Source organism: Triticum aestivum, chromosome 7B (assembly GCF_018294505.1).
Source record: "Triticum aestivum cultivar Chinese Spring chromosome 7B, IWGSC CS RefSeq v2.1, whole genome shotgun sequence".
In the NCBI taxonomy this organism is placed as follows: Eukaryota; Viridiplantae; Streptophyta; class Magnoliopsida; order Poales; family Poaceae; genus Triticum; species Triticum aestivum.
In genome coordinates, this window is record NC_057813.1 from 651845668 (window position 1) to 651860794 (window position 15127).

Below are 15127 nucleotides of genomic sequence, written 5' to 3' on the forward strand. Positions count from 1 at the left end.
TAATGTTGATTACATTACTAAGTGGGTAGAAGCTATTCCAACTAGTAGTGCTGATCATAACACTTCTATTAAAATGCTTAAAGAAGTTATTTTTCCGAGGTTTGGAGTCCCTAGATATCTTATGACCGATGGTGGTTCACATTTCATTCATGGTGCTTTCTGTAAGATGCTTGCTAAGTATGATGTCAATCATAGAATAGCATCTCCTTATCATCCGCAGTCTAGTGGTCAAGTAGTGGAGAAATAGAGAGATCAAGTTAATTTTGCAAAAGGCTGTGAATAGATCTAGAAAGAATTGGTCCAAAAAACTTGATGATGCATTATGGGCCTATAGAACTGCATACAAAAATCCTATGGGTATGTCTCCCTATAAGATGGTTTATGGAAAAGCATGTCATTTGCCCCTTGAACTTGAACATAAAGCATATTGGGCTATTAAAGAGCTCAACTATGACTTCAAACTTGCTGGTGAGAAGAGGTTGTTTGATATTAGCTCGCTTGATGAATGGAGAACCCAAGCTTATGAGAATGCCAAGCTATTCAAAGAAAAAGTCAAACGCTGGCATGATAAGAGGATACAAAAGCGTGAGTTTGACGTAGGAGACTATGTATTATTATTCAACTCTCGTCTCAGAATTTTTGCAAGAAAGCTTCTCTATAAATGGGAAGGCCCCTACGTTATCAAGGAGGTCTATCGTTCTGGTGCGATAAAGATCAACAACTTTGAAGGCACAAGTCCGAGGGTGGTAAACGGTCAAAGAATTAAACATTATATTTCAGGTAATCCTATTAATGTTGAAATTAATATTATTGAAATCGTAACCCTGGAGGAATACATAAGGGACACTTTCCAGAAGTTCTAGACTCCGAAACGGAATAGGTATGTGGTACAGTAAGTAAACCGACTCCAAAACAACTCCAATGGCAAATTTTTATCAGTTTTAGATTATTTAAGAATTTTAGGAAGAAAGAAGTAGTCCAAAAGGGACATCAGGCCCCCACGAGAGTGGAGGCCCCCCCCCCTTACTGGGCGCGCCCCCTGTCTCGTGGGCACCTTGTGTGCCTCCCGGACTCTGTTTTCTTGCATATTATGTATTTTGGTCGGTAAAAATTCATTATATATACTCCCGAAGGTTTTGACCACCATATCACGCAAATATCCTCTATTTTCGTTTCGAACTGTTCCTGTTGCAGATTTGGAACAAGATGTCATCCCAAGATTCGGAGGGGGGGAGCTACATGGCTGATTATATCGCAAACCCAAAAGTATATGGGGATGTGGAACATTATGGCTGGATCATAGAGGAAGACGAAGACTATGATCCAAAGGGGAAGGAGGAGACAAGCTCCAATGAAGAGGACGATCCACTACCTCAACCTGGTGATATGCATGTGGAGTTCAAGAAGTCAAGCCTCCCTAAGGTCCAATCTATCCCACCATGTTTTTTGCAGGACAGCAAGGCAGCACTATGCAGAAAGATAATGAAACTTGAGCTCGAGAATGAGGATCTGAGGGAGGAAAATTTTAGCCTCAGACGCAATCTAGAGAAGAAAAATGTAACAAGTCCACCTACATCATCAACAACTCCTACTTCACCACCTCCGAGGAAATAATCACATGGGTATGGGCACTCCCCTTGGCAACTGCCAAGCTTGGGGGAGGTGCCCCGGTATCGTATCACCATCACACTCCTATCTTTACCTCTTTATTTAGTTCGATCCTTTTAGTAGTTTCTTGCTCTAGTAGATTGAATTTTTGATATCAAGTAGTGTGAGTTTTGCTTAGTGCTCTCTTTTTGTAATCGAGTCCGTGAGTCATCTATAATAAAGATTATTATTGAGTCAAGGGCTTTTGCTTTGTTGCTATGATCTTGAGAAAAATAAAAAGAATAAAAGAGTTCATATTGATCTTGTGGATAGTAATAACTTCACACATAGAGAGTATGAGGCATAAAGGTTGTTGAGAGTTGATAAACGTAGTTTTGGTCATCGTTGCAATTAAGAGGAAGTAATAAGGGAAGAGAGGTTCACATATAAATACACTATCTTGGACATATTTTATGATTGTGAGCACTCATTAAGTATGACATGCTAAAAGAGTTGACGATGGACAAGGAAGACAATGTAATAGTTTATGTTTTCTCACATCTCAGTTAAAGTATGTTGTCACTGACCTTCCGAACATGCTGAGCTTGCCATTCCCCCTCATGCTAGCCAAATTCCCAGCACCAAGTAGAGATACTACTTGTGCTTCCAAATACCCTTAAACCCAGTTTTGCCATGAGAGTCCACCATATCTACCTATGGATTGAGTAAGATCCTTCAAGTAAGTTGTCATCGGTGCAAGCAATAAAAATTTCTCCCTAAATATGCATGATTTATTAGTGCGGAGAAAATAAGCTTTATACGATCTTGTAATGGAAGCAATAAAAGCGACAGACTGCATAAGAAAGGTCTATACACAAGTGACATATAAACTGACGTTCTTTCGCACTAAAATTTTGTGTATCCAACCCTAAAAGTGCATGATAACCTCTGCTTCCCTCTGCGAAGGGCCTACCTTTTACTTCATTTTCTTACTTTATGCTTTTATTTTGTGCTTGAGTCAAGGTGATCTTCACCTTTCCCTTTTTCATTTTATCCTTTCGCAAGCTCCTCGTGTTTGAAAGATCGTGATATACATATCCAATTGGATGTTCGTTAGCATGGGCTATTATTGTTGACATCTCCTAAAGTTGAATATGTTGGGAGGCAACACAATAAGCCCCTATCTTTATCAGTGTCCATATGAAACTCAATAACCACAAGTATTGCGTGAGTGTTAGCAATTGTAGAAGACTATATGATAGTTGAGTATGTGGACTTGCTGAAAAGCTCTGTTGTTGACTCTTTCTTAGGTTATGATAAATTGCAATTCAATGACTGTGATTATAGTTTGTTAGTTCTTAATGAAGTTTGTGAACCATACTTGATATTGTGAATTGATTGTTACTTGAGCATAAGAAATTATATAATGGAATCTTTATATGTTGTTGTTATAAGAATGATCATGATGCCCTCATGTCCGTATTTTATTTTTATCGACACCTCTATCTCTAAACATGTGGACATATTTTTCGTTATCGGCTTCCGCTTGAGGAAAAGCGAGGTCTAAGCTTTGGGTAGTTGATACGTACATTTTGCATCATGCTTTTATATCAATATTTATTGCATTATGGGCTGTTATTACACAATATATCTCAGTACTTATGGCTATTCTCTCTTATTTTACAAGGTTTACCATGAAGAGGGGGAATGCCGGCAGGTGGAATTCTGGCTGGAAAAGGAGCAAACGTTGGAAACCTATTCTGCACAACTCCAAAAGTCCTGAAACTCCACGAAACAACCTTTTGGAATTAATAAGAATTTATGAGCGAAAGAAATGCACCAGGGGGCCCACACCCTGTCCAGGAGACAGGGGGCGCCCCCCCCTATAGGGCGCGCCCCCTATCTCCTGGGCCCCCTGGTGGGCCTCTGGTGTCCATCTTCTGCTATATCATCGCTTTCACCCTGGAAAAAAATCATGGGCAAGCTTACGGGACGAAACTCCGCCTCCACGAGGCGGAACCTTGGCGGAACCAATCTAGGGCTCTGGCAGAGCTGTTCTGCCGGGGACACTTCCCTCCGAGAGGGGCAAATCATCATCAACGTCATCACCAACGATCCTCTCATCAGGAGGGGGTCAATCTCCATCAACATCTTCACCAGCACCATCTCCTCTCAAACCCTAGTTCATCATTTGTATCCAATCTTGTATCCAAAACCACAAATTGGTACCTGTGGGTTGCTAGTAGTGTTGATTACTCTTTGTAGTTGATATTTATTGGTTTACTTGGTGGAATATCATATGTTCAGATCCTTAATGCATATTATTACACCTCTGATTATGAACATGAATATGCTTTGTGAGTAGTGACGTTTGTTCCTGAGGACATGGGTGAAGTCTTGCTATTAGTAGTCATGTGAATTTGGTATTCGTTCGTTATTTTGATGAGATGTATGTTGTCTTCTCCTCTAGTGGTGTCATGTGAACGTCGACTACATGACACTTCACCATTATTGGGCCTAGAGGAGGGCATAGGGAAGTAATAAGTAGATGATGGGTTGCTAGAGTGACAGAAGCTTAAACCCTAGTTTATGCATTGTTTCGTTAGGGGCTGATTTGGATCCACATGTTTCATGCTATGGTTAGGTTTACCTTAATACTTTTGTTGTAGTTGAGGATGCTTGCAATCGGGGTTAATCATAAGTGGGATGCTTGTCCAAGTAAGGGCAGTACCCAAGCACCGGTCCACCCACATATCAAATTATCAAAGTAACGAACGCGAATCATATGAGCGTGATGAAAACTAGCTTGACGATAATTCGCATGTGTCCTCGGGAGCTCCTTTATCATTATTAGAAGTTGTCCAGGCTTATCCTTTGCTACATAAAGGATTGGGCCACCTTGCTACACTTTATTTACTTTGTTTACTTGTTACTCGTTACTATTTATCTTATCACAAAACTATCTATCACCTACAATGTCAGTGCTTGCAGAAAACCTTACTAAAAACCGCTTATCATTTCCTTCTGCTCCTCGTTGGGTTCGACACTCTTACTTATCGAAAGGACTATGATAGATCCCCTAAACTTGTGGGTCATCAGCCATCGAGGATAAAAAGATGGGGTTTATATCATATTGCTTGAGTTTATCCCTCTACATCATGTCATCTTGCCTAATGCATTACTCTCAGTTCTTTTGAATTGAATACTCTAGATGCATGTTGGATAGCAGTCGATGTGTGGAGTAATAGTAGTAGATGAAGAATCATTTTGATCTACTTGTCACGGACGTGATGCCTATATACATGATCATGCCTAGATACTCTCATAACTATGAAATTTTCTGTCAATTGCTCGACAGTAATTTGTTCACCCACCGTAATACTTATGCTATCTTGAGAGAAGCCACTAGTGAAACCTATGGCCCCCGGGTCTATGTTCCATCATATAAGTTTCCGATCTATTTTATTTTGCAATCTTTACTTTCCAATCTTTATCATAAAAATGCCAAAAATATTTATCTTATCATCTCTATCAGATATCACTTTTGCAAGTGGCCGTGCAGGGATTGACAACCCCTTTATGGCGTTGGTTGCAAGGTTCTTGTTTGTTTATGTAGGTATGAGGGATTTGCGTGTAGCCTCCTACTGGATTGATACCTTGGTTCTCAAAAACTGAGGGAAATACTTATGCTACTTTGCTGCATCACCCTTTCCTCTTCAAGGGAAAACCAACGCATGCTCAAGAGGTAGCAATAGACAAGGTTTCTTCTTCGTGGACCCTTCATGGGTGGAGCCCTCCATGGACTCACGCAGCCATTACCCTTCGTAGGTTGAAGTCTCCATTAACGTGGATGTACGATAGCACCACCTCTCAAAACCATGCCATAAACATCCATGTCTCCAATTACGTTTGCTCCCTCCAAACTCCTCCCTTTATCTTCATGTGCAATGTTTTACATTCCGCTGCTATACTCTTAGAATTGCATGTGTAGGTTGATTGCTTGACTTGTGTAAAGTTGCTAAAATCTGCCAAAACTTAAAATTGGGAGAAGGCTAGATTTTTATTTGGTCAAGTAGTCTAATCACCCCCCTCTAGACATACTTTCGATCCTACAAGTGGTATTAGAGCTACGATCTCCATTTGCCTTGATTTCCATAGCTTTTGGTGATCATAGCCTTGGTTTCACAACCTAGGACGGTATGGCATCTAGCGAGCGAAATTACCAGCGTAGAGGTCCTTTCTTTGATGGTACTAACTTTGCTAGTTGGAAGCATAAGATGAAAATGCATATTCTTGGACATAACCCCGCCGTTTGGGCTATTGTGTGTATTGGCTTGCAAGGTGAATTCTTTGATGGGAGAGAACCGAACCGTGAAGCTACCGCGGAAGAGTTGAAGATGGTGCAATACAACGCTCAATCTTGTGATATTCTCTTCAATGGATTGTGCCCCGAAGAATTCAACAAAATCAGCCGTCTTGAGAATGCAAAGGAAATTTTGGATACTTTGATTGATATGCACGAAGGTACTGACTCCGTCAAGGAATCCAAATTGGATATGCTTCAAAGTCAGCTTGACAAGTTCAAAATGAAGGATGGTGAAGGTGTCGCTGAAATGTACTTTAGGCTTTGTCTCATCACAAGTGAGATTGCCGGCTTAGGAAGTGAAGAGATGACCGATAGATTCATCATCAAGAAGATCCTAAGAGCCTTGGATGGAAAATATGATACCGTGTGCACATTGATCCAAATGATGCCCAATTACAAAGATCTCAAGCCAACATAAGTCATTGGAAGAATTGTTGCTCATGAGATGTCACTCAAGGATAAAGAAGAGCTTCACAACAAGTCAAGTGGTGCTTACAAAGCCTCATGTGATGCTCCTACATCATCAAGTGAGAAACAAACCTTCAATGAAGAATTGAGCCTAATGGTGAAGATCTTCAACAAGTTGTACAAGAGTAGAATCAAGGAAAGAAGTTCCAAGTCAAGGTCCTACAATGACAAAAGATCTTCGACTCATGAACATAATTTCTACAATTGTGCCAAGACCCGGACACTACTCCAATGAGTGTACGGATCCCTACAAAAGAATAGAAGATTCACCTAAAAGAAGAAGTAGAAGAGAAGAATCACCACCAAGAGAGAGAAGGAGTAGAGATGATCGTTATGAACAAAGAACCTCTCGTAGAAGCAAGGATTCAGAAAGGAAGTACAAATCATCAAAGAGCTACACAAAACGAATACATCAAGCTCACATTGGTGAATGGGTATCTGGCTCCGATTCCGGCCATCACTCCGAAAGAAGTTATCACTTCGACTCTGAATATACTCAAGATGAAGGTGTTGCCGGTCTAGCACTTGTGTCAACCAACTCCTATGACATATTTGACTCACCAAATGAAGGAATTGGAAGATGCTTCATGGCTAAAGGCCCAAAGGTATCACACCCCGAGTATGTTAATTTCAATAGTGATGAAGATGATTTGCTAGGTGATGATGATTTACTTGTTGACAACTCTAGTTATGAAAACTATGATAAATTTGCTATTAATCATGCTAATCAAGATAAAATGAATGATGATGATAAGAAGGAGATTGATCGTCTAACTAAAGAGCTAAATACGCTTAAGTTAGCTCATGAAACTACTTTGGAAGATCATCGAGAACTTTTAAAGACTCATGAGAAGTTACGCTTTGAAAAGCTCAACCTAGAGCAAGAGCATGAGTTTTTAAAGGCAATCAATGATGATCTTCGCAAGAAAAGAAGATTGCCAAGCGTTTACTCTTGTCTACTTACATGCCACAAGTTAAATCTAGAAACAAAAGTAAGAAAGATTCTTCCTCTAGTAGTAACAATAATCATGCAAAATCTAATGTTGTTGCTTCTAGTAGTTCTCTTGATTCTACTAATGATTCTCTTATCCAAGTTACACTTGAGCAAGAAAATAACTTATTGCAGGGAATTATAGAGAAAGGTGTTTACAAGAGCCTTGCCGGAAGTAAGCAATTTGAGGAAATTGTACGCAAGCAAGGAAGGCACCGGAAGAATCAAGGTGTGGGAAGAAGATCAATACCCCAAGACAAAGTTTGTTCAGTATGATCCTACTTCTTTCCAAGGGACACAAGCTCAAGATGATCTTCCACCACAAGACCACAAGCAAAAAGGCAAGGATAAGCTTCAAGAGGAGACTGATGCATTTGAATAAGCTCCCAAGGCCATGGTCAAGTGGCTTCCCAAGATTACATCAAGTTCTACTTCATTAAGTACGACTACAACCCCGAAGATTCCCATCAAGATGATGTGGATTCCGAAGAAAAAGGACTAGAGAGTTCTTGAGGGTGACTCCGCCAACACACTTCACTGATATCATTTTGGCAATAACAAGTGCAAACAACTTCCATATCTTGCACTAGTTGAAGGAGTCACAAACCCTCTTGTTGGTAAGACAAGGTAGAAGGTAACCTAATGCTTTCATGGACATAATCTTGTGCGTACATCATTCTATGTCTATGGATATCCTTGCTTGTTCCTTGTGGGACTAACCCGTGTCGGTATTGATAGTGCGACTCACTCCAATGGATTGCTCTGAATGATCTACATCAACATTGAGCATCCACATCTTTTCAACAGCTACATGAAGTCATCATCGACAATACCCAAGGTTAGTTCATCCCTCTTAGGGGGGATATCACATCTGGGGGGAGCTTTACTCTAAGAATTGAGCTAAAGCAACTATAATGGTGTGAACACAACAATGCTTTATGTAAAAGTGGTAACCCCACTTGTGCTTAAACGATGAGTATGACCTATCAAATGTTCTCATTTGACTCCTAAGTCAATATACTCATATATAGATGACCTAGTCATCGCCAATTGCTTGATAGATGCTAGAGTGTTTGTGCATGCTTTGTCACATATTTCATTTGCCATTTTATTGTGTGAGCATGTTGATTGCATATTTTACTCATTCGAGCACATCCACTTGTTGCTTTGTTTGTTTGGCTCTTTCTCTTTTGCCAAGTGGATGGACAAGAATGCCTAAGAACCTTCCAAATTCGAACCACTCTGTGTGAGGAGCACTCGGAGTTCCCAATTCTTCATAGACTTAAACTTCCAAAACCTCTTTGTGCATTTCGGTTTGACCGAGTCATCCATTTCGGTCACACCGAGTTCACTAAGTTGATCTAGGTTTTCATCTCGGTGCAACCGATTTGAACATTTCGGTCACACCGAGTTGCAGTAACCGCTTGAGATTCTGCATCTCGGTGCCACCGAGTTGTTCCACTCGGTCACACCGACAGGGTGGGGATATATTTATCCACGGGTGAGATTTTGGAAATTTCTTCAAAAGCCCTCAGCCCACGCATATCCTGCTCTGCCTCCTCAGGTCTCCGGATCGTCTCCTTGTAGCCAGCGACCTCCCGCCGCTGGTTTCTGTCGCTATTAATGGGAATCTGCTCCGCCGTTGCTGCCGTAGCAAACTCCTGCCGAACTAGGGTATGAGTTTGACCCCTTGTGCTTTCTTTTTTCCTCCAATTCTAAGCATTAGGTCAATGCCATGATCTTTTCCACGTATGAAATCAATCTATCCAGAGAAAACTTCCTTTAGGTTAAGTTTGATTCGAAAATTTAGGGTTAGGTCTCCGCTGAACTCATCTCGGACCGATCGAATCTTAGAAATCGGTCTCACCGATTTGGCTTAGGCCATTGGACATGCGCTTTTCGATCTAACCGAAAACTGCAAATCAATGCGACCGAGTTCAATTCTCTGTGAAACCCTAGCAATCTCGGTGCCACCGAACTGTGACTTGGTCTGACCGAGTTCACTAGTTTAGGTTCCAAATGTTGCTTCGGTATCACCGAGTTTATCAATTCGGTAGATCCGAAATCATTTCAATAGAGAACTAAAACTATGTTTTTGACTCATTTGTTTTGAAAAATCACTGCACTTTGTGATGCTCATCCACTCTACCTCATCTATATCTATTCACAGGGTTTGCTGTCAGTTTGCCTGCCAAGATGTCTGATGACCCACAAGTGTAGGGGATCTATCGTAGTCCTTTCGATAAGTAAGAGTGTCGAACCCAACCAGGAGAACAAGAAAATGATAAGCGGTTTTCAGTAAGGTTTTCTCTACAAGCAGTGAAATTGTAGGTAATAGATAGTTTTGTGATAAGATAAATTGTAGCAAGTAACAAGTAATAAAAGTAAATAAGGTGCAGCAAGGTGGCCCAATCCTTTTTGTAGCAAAGGATAAGCCTGGACAATTTCTTATAATGTGAGAAGCGCTCCCAAGGAAACATGGGAATTATCGTCAAGATAGTTTCATCACACTCATATGATTCGCGTTCGTTACTTTGATAATTTGATATGTGGGTGGACCGGTGCTTGGGTACTTCCCTTACCTGGACAAGCATCCCACTTATGATTAACCCCTATTGCAAGCATCTGCAACTACAACAAAAGTATTAAGGTAAACCTAACCATAGCATGAAACATATGGATCCACATCAGCCCCTAACGAAGCAACGCATAAACTAGGGTTTAAGCTTCTGTCACTCTAGCAACCCATCATCTACTTATTACTTCCCAATGCCTTCTTATAGGCCCAACTAATGGTGAAGTGTCATGTAGTCTATGTTCAAATAACACCACTAGAGGAAAGACAACATACATCTTATCAAAATATCGAACGAATACCAAATTCACATGACTACTAATAGCAAGACTTCACCCATGTCCTCAGGAGAAAACATAACTACTTACAAAGCATATTCATGTTCATAATCAGAGGTATAATGATATGCATTGAGGATCTGAACATATGATCTTCCACCAAGTAAACCAATAAGTATCAACTACAAGGAGTAATCAACACTACTAGCCACCCACAGGTACCAATTTGTGGTTTTGGATACAAGATTGGATACAAAAGATGAACTAGGGTTTGAGAGGAGATGGTGCTGATGAATATGTTCATGGAGATTGACCCCCTCCCGATGAGAGGATTATTGATGATGACGATAGTGATGATTTCCCCCTCCCGGAGGGAAGTGTCCCCGGCAGAACAACTCTACCGGAGCTCTATATTGGTTCCGCCAAGGTTCCGCCTCATGGCGGCGGAGTTTTGTCTCGTAAGCTTGCCCAGGATTTTTTCCAGGATAAGACCCTTCATATAGTAGAAGATGGACACCGGGGGACCACCGGGGGGCCCAAGAGACAGGGGGCATGCCCAAAAGGGGTGGGCGTGCCCCCCACCCTCCTGAACAGGGTGTGGGCCCCCTGAGGTGTTTCTTCCGCTCAATAATTCTTATTAATTCCAAAAATAAGTTTCGTGGAGTCTCAGGTCTTTTGGAGTAGTGCAGAATAGGTTTCCAATGTTTGTTCCCTTTTTAGCCAGAATTCCAGCCGACGGCATTCCCCCTCTTCATGGTAAACCTTACAAAATAAGAGAGAATAGCCATAAGTATTGATATATAATGTGTAATAACAACCCATAATGCACTAAATATTGATATAAAAGCATGATGCAAAATGGAATTATCAATGTCTGACCAGAGTGATAGCCAAAACAGACCTGAAGAGCAAGTGCAAATGAGTGAGGGCACTAGTCCGTTAAGCAGCTTTGATGAGGGAAACAGGAGCACACCAAGTAACTTGCCCAAAGCAGCCACCAGATCAAGGAAGAAGAGAACCTTAGATTTTGAGGATGAGGACTATGTGGCTGTTGAGGATGAGGCCACCTCAAAGAAGAAAGTGCTTAAGAAAGAGTATGACATTGCTGCTGCAACCAAGACATGGATGAACAGGAAGGCACCAGCAAAAAGAGTTCCCATGTCTAAGGTCAGAGCCTCCACTCAAGAAACTATGGAGTTCACTGAACCCAAAGAGACATGAGAAGGCAACAAGGGAAAGGACTGGGTCAAGAAGACCATTGCCAGAGTCATTGGCAAGCCCTCCATGATAAGAGATCCATCGGATGATGAAGAGGAAGAGGATGCTGCTCCAGCACCCAAGTCACAAAATCTTATGGGAGATGCAATCAAGTCAGGGGCTGCTACTTCTAAGCCCAAACCTTCTCCCAAAGTTGTTATTCAAACCACCAAGTCTGCACCCAAGAGAAGCACCAAAAACATTCCTGCTAAGGAGATGAACAAGGCCCAGTGCCTAAAATGGATGAAGAAGAAGATGCTGAAGCCCAAGTGCTAAGAAAGCTTAAACCAAAGATTCCAGACCACAATGACACTCATCCAGTGGCAGAGGACATGAATATTAGAAAGGATGCAGGATTGAGACTTTGGAGACAGTCTGATCCATATGCTGCGAGGAGAACTGCTATGGACTATAGGTTCCATACCAAATAACAGCAAGAATTCTATGAGACCAATCTTCTTGACTAGAAGCCAATTGTCTGTGATATGATATGGGTTAATTGGGAATATATTAAAGAGAATGAAGATCACTTTCCAGGTATACTTGACAGTTTCAAAGCTTGTGGAGTTGACAAGTTTGTTGGACAGAAGCTCACCAAATGGAACGATGAGCTAATCTTGAAATTCTACTCGACTGCTAATTTCTATCCAGATGGAAGGATAGTGTCGATATCTGAAGGTACAAGGTACCAGTCCACTATTAAAGACTGGTCAAAGTTGATCAATGCCATGGAAGACCATGAGTATGATTTGGATGTGTATGCCAAGAAGAATAAAGACCACAACTCCATGGCAAGTATGTATAAGGAAATTCCTGATGAAGCCCTCGAAACTCATAAGTTTGGCTCAGTGAAATATCTATTGTCTGGTCTGCCTACTATCAACACCATCTTAAGGCATACTCTGTTGCCCAAATCTAGAGATCATAAGATGATAAGAGGACATTCAATAAACTTGCTGCATATTTTTGATGTGCCTCAAAAATTCAAGGTCATGAGTCTGATTGTAGAGACAATCGAGAGGATAGCTGCTGACCAGAAAAGATCTTGTGTGTATGCTCCACACATTCAGGTTCTCATCAACTCAAAGATGGGTGCAAACACTTACTTGTTGGACAAGGAGCATTTACCTCTCTACCCAGAATTTGAAGACACCACAGTTGTAATGGATTTGAATGAACCTTCATCAGTGCAAGCGCAAGAGAAGAGAGCAAAGGCAAAGGCAGAAAAAGCTACAAAGATGCCAAGTGTTGAGGAAGCATCTCAAGTGTTCTTGAAGAGCAAACAAGATCAACTAGCCTATCTGATTCAAGCAACATTGAGGACTGAGAAGGGCTTGGCCACCCCGACTCGGGATCAGGAGAGCTTGGAGAGGATCATAGAGACCAAGTTTTATGATCTCGATGTTGGGGAACGTTGCATAAAATAAAAAAATTCCTACGTTCACCAAGATCAATCTATGAGTTCATCTAGCAACGAGAGAGAGGAGTGCATCTACATACTCTTATAGATCGCGTGCGGAAGCGTTCAAGAGAACGGGGTTGAGGGAGTCGTTCTCATCGTGATCCAAATCACCGGAGATCCTAGCGCCGAACGGACGGCACCTCCGCGTTCAACACACGTACGGTCAGCGTGACGTCTCCTCCTTCTTGATCCAGCAAGGGGGAAGGAGAGGTTGATGAAGATCCAGCAGCACGACGGCGTGGTGGTGGATGCAGCAGGGCTCCGGCAGGGCTTCGCCAAGCAACTACGGGAGGGAGAGGTGTAGCAGGGAGGGGAGGGAGGCGCCAGGGTGTTGGGTGCGGCTGCCCTCCCACCCCCCTCTTTATATAGGGACCCCAGGGGGCGCCGGCCCTAGAGATGGGATCTCTAGGGGGGGCGGCGGCCAAGGGGGGTGGAGTGCCCCCCAAGGCAAGTGGAGGCGCCCCCTCCCCTAGGGTTCCCAACCCTAGGCGCAGAGGGGGGCCCAGGGGGGGCGCACCAGCCCACTAGGGGCTGGTTCCCCTCCCACTTCAGCCCATGGGGCCCTCCGGGATAGGTGGCCCCACCCGGTGGACCCCCGGGACCCTTCCGGTGGTCCCGGTACAATACCGGTGGACCCCGAAACTTCCCGATGGCCGAAACTCGACTTCCCATATATAATTCTTTACCTCCGGACCATTCCGGAACTCCTCGTGACGTCCGGGATCTCATCCGGGACTCCGAAAAACTTTCGGTTTGCTGCATACTCATATTCATACAACCCTAGCGTCACCGAACCTTAAGTGTGTAGACCCTACGGGTTCGGGAGACATGCAGACATGCCCGAGACGGCTCTCCGGTCAATAACCAACAGCGGGATCTGGATACCCATGTTGGCTCCCACATGCTCCTCGATGATCTCATCGGATGAACCACGATGTCGAGGATTTAAGCAACCCCGTATACAATTCCCTTTGTCAATCGGTACGTTACTTGCCCGAGATTCGATCGTCGGTATCCCAATACCTCGTTCAATCTCGTTACCGGCAAGTCACTTTACTCGTACCGTAATGCATGATCCCGTGACCAGACACTTGGTCACTTTGAGCTCATTATGATGATGCATTACCGAGTGGGCCCAGAGATACCTCTCCGTCATACGGAGTGACAAATCCCAGTCTCGATCCGTGTCAACCCAACAGACACTTTCGGAGATACCTGTAGTGCACCTTTATAGTCACCCAGTTACGTTGTGACGTTTGGTACACCCAAAGCACTCCTACGGTATCCGGGAGTTACACGATCTCATGGTCTAAGGAAAAGATACTTGACATTGGAAAAGCTCTAGCAAACGAACTACACGATCTTTGTGCTATGCTTAGGATTGGGTCTTGTCCATCACATCATTCTCCTAATGATGTGATCCCGTTATCAATGACATCCAATGTCCATAGTCAGGAAACCATGACTATCTGTTGATCAACGAGCTAGTCAACTAGAGGCTCACTAGGGACATGTTGTGGTCTAAGTATTCACACGTGTATTACGATTTCCGGATAATACAATTATAGCATGAATAAAAGACAATTATCATGAACAAGGAAATATAATAATAATCCTTTTATTATTGCCTCTAGGGCATATTTCCAACAGTCTCCCACTTGCACTAGAGTCAATAATCTAGTTACATTGTGATGAATCGAACACCCATAGAGTTCTGGTGTTGATCATGTTTTGCTCGCGGAAGAGGTTTAGTCAATGGATCTGCGACATTCAGATCCGTATGTACTTTGCAAATATCTATGTCTCCATCTTGAACATTTTCACGGATGGAGTTGAAACGACGCTTGATGTGCCTGGTCTTCTTGTGAAACCTGGGCTCCTTGGCAAGGGCAATAGCTCCAGTGTTGTCACAGAAGAGAGTGATTGGCCCCGACGCATTGGGTATGACTCCTAGGTCGGTGATGAACTCCTTCATCCATATTGCTTCATGTGCTGCCTCCGAGGCTGCCATGTACTCCGCTTCACATGTAGATCCCGCCACGACGCTCTGCTTGCAACTGCACCAGCTTACTGCTCCACGATTCAACATATACACGTATCCGGTTTGTGACTTAGAGTCATCCAGATCTGTGTCGAAGCTAGC